Source organism: Elephas maximus, chromosome 10, assembly GCF_024166365.1.
Source record: "Elephas maximus indicus isolate mEleMax1 chromosome 10, mEleMax1 primary haplotype, whole genome shotgun sequence".
Taxonomy (NCBI): Eukaryota; Metazoa; Chordata; class Mammalia; order Proboscidea; family Elephantidae; genus Elephas; species Elephas maximus.
In genome coordinates this window covers 56,905,034-56,908,122 of record NC_064828.1, presented here as the reverse complement: position 1 = coordinate 56,908,122, position 3,089 = coordinate 56,905,034, and positions in this window count along the sequence as shown.

Below are 3,089 nucleotides of genomic sequence, written 5' to 3'. Positions count from 1 at the left end.
TTCCATGATGGTCTTATGTACTCTAAAGTTTGAGAAGTCCTACTCTAGAGTAAAGATATAGAAACTTAAAAGTGATACATTTTTTCTACTTTTTTAGATATACAGTCTTTTTGGAATATTGATGTGAGTGTTGAGGCCTGAAAATGAAACAGGATGGTATTGAGGAAGGACTCCTGAGGATTTTCCTCAGAAGGCTAACGAAAAGCTAAGGTAAACATGTTATCATTTGCTACACCCCTCTTACCGATATTAAAAAAAATTGAAATGCTGTATGTTTAACTTTCTTCTTTCAGCTGTAACCCTCATAAGAATACCAGTAAAAATTTAAGAATTATTTTCCTGTCTTTCCTGTCCTTTTATTTTTCTAGCTTGCATGGGTGTCTCTCATCACCTTGTCTAGTCCTTTCCCTACAAAATTTTCCTTCTTGAAACTTGAGTTCTGCTTTCATTACATTTTCCATTATGCAAAGCTGATTAAAAAAATCTTTTACAAAAGTTTTATACATTTATGTTACACTTTTGACAATAGTGGAGAAAAGTAGAATTGGTTACTGCTACCTCAGTGAAATTATTCTTCTGTAAATACATTGGAAACAAGTTTGATTGCTTATTGATTTCTGAATATAGTAGAACATTCACTAATTAATTACTTTTGTGAGGTAGATGTTTAAATCTGCCTAAAAGCTAGGTTGCTTTTTCATCTAAACCTTTAAAGTGGTTGAAATTCATCACATTTTAAAAGTTCAGGGTCTCGCCAGGTGATGAAGAGATGGTCCAACCAATTTGTCTATAAGTCTGCTAATAAAAGAAAAGGGCATTTTTGATGAGTCCTATAATCTTCTTTTTTATTAGAATGAATGATTAGAGTTTTCCCCTCTTCGATTCCTTTAATGTGACAATTGGTTAAAGACAGACTACTGAGGACTGAATTGTTTTTATACAAAATGATTCCATTGGTTTGCATCACTTTTAGGTAAAAGTAAAAACTTTTCAAGTACGTATGGGGATGGCATAATTTAACATGTATGAGTGTGATATTTTAGCTTTTTCATGTAATATTATAAGATTATTGCTTAGGAAGAAAAAAATATTCTTGTAGGTCCCCATGATAGTCTTTTCCACCAAAGAAAGAACATAGAACATAAGCTCAGCCTCTTGGTTTATAAACTATGAACCAAGAGTAGAGTTTTAAAAACAAGGAAGTGTGAACTATAAAGACGCCTTATGAGTTGTGGTTGAATGCAAAAATTAGTTAATTTGGGGAAATGTTTTTTAATGGCTCAATCCTGTAAGGTAATTATCCAGATCTTATTAAGATTGGATGTATTTTCATCGCAGATTTCTTTCTTACTAGTTGGCTCAGGATAGTTCCATACTAGTAGAGGGAAACAGAATTAAAATAATTACCTGCATACTTCAAGTGAGAAAGTGATTCTCCTTAAATATTAAGTTTAATGAGGCTAAAAAAGTTGTTTTAGGTGACCCTGAGCCAGTCTTCTGTAACATACCAAAATAGCCAATCAAATTGAATACTCAATACAAGTAATTCTTGCAAAAAAAAAAAGAAAAGAAATGAGGCCTTTTATAGAGAGTAAGTTGAAGGTGATCAAAAAAGAGGAAGACTTTCAATGAGATGGACTGACACAGAGGCTGCAACAAAGGGCTCAGACATAACAATGATTGTGAAAACCAAACAGTGTTTCCTTCTGTTTTATATATGGTCGCCATGAATCAGAATAGACTTGAAGGCACCTAGCAACAACAACGGCACAGGGGGTAATGAACAAAGAATTAGAAGGAAGCTGAATTTCTGGTTAACTACCTAAACCCCAAACCAACCCACTGTCGTTGAGTGGATACCAGCATATAATGACCTTGTAGGGCAGAGCAGAACTAACTTGCAGAGTTTCCAAGGCTTTAAATCTTTACAGAAGCAGACTACCACATCTTTCTCCCATGGAGTGCCTAGTGGGTTCGAACCACCAACATTTTGGTTAGCAGCCAAGCACTTAACCACTGCACCACCAGGGCTTCTTATTAACTACCTATGCCCCCCTAATTTGCCATACCAGACTCTGAGGCAGGTTACTCACATATTCCAGAAGTTTTCCTCCCATGTGGGTGTGACTGATAGAACTTCAGGGATCTCCTTAGAACCATGACAGGACTGTTCCCTGTAGCCCAGGCTCATTCCCCACTTCTCCCATTCTCTCCCCTGAATTAGTTTATTAAAGTCAGATGTTCTCACTATTATAACTCCCCAGAGCTTTTGCATCAGACTCAGGGCATATTTCTCATTAACTTTTAAATGTAAAAAGGTACTAAATTGGAAATTTTAACTGAGACACCAATATATTAGATATCAAAGTTAGTCATGAAACAGGTAACCCTGTAAGAAGATTAAAATGAATTTAAAAATACTGGGTGGTGGGGTAGGGAAGAAATATCAACAAGTTTAGTAAAGCAAAAAGAAGGCTTTATTCAGCATATATTCAAAAAGGCAAAAGTGTGAAGAGGACAAGGGTGCTGACAGAGCTATGTCTGCCCAAGTCCAAGGAAATGCTACAGTACAGACAAAAGTGGAAATACGGACAAACATGCTGCTAGAGCTTGTCTGTCCAAGTACAAAGAATAGGCAAGAGTGGGAAAGTAGACAAGCATGCTGCTAGTGCCATGCCTGCCAGAGTCTAAGGAAATTACAGAATAGACAAAAGTGGGAAAACAAAGTACGCTGCCATAGCCATGTATGCTTGAGTCTGAGGAACATTACAGAGTCATACAGTATTACAAAATGGGCAAAACCATTGAAAGCTTCACTTTTTCACAGATTGGTTAGAAACTGTGATCCTGCATTTTGAATTGTCTTTCTCGACAATCATTGGTACAGGTTTCAGTAAGGACAGTCAGGAGAGTCTTCATTGGTCCAACAACTTTCTATTCACTAAATGTTAATAGAAAAAGGGAGAGTGGAAAGTCTTTTGCGTTGTTGTTGATTAGCTTATGTGAAAAGTTCCCTGAAAGGTATTTTCCAAGATTATCTTAGCTATCGTTTTTATACCTCGGGGCCCAGTTGATGTGTCCTTGTGAGT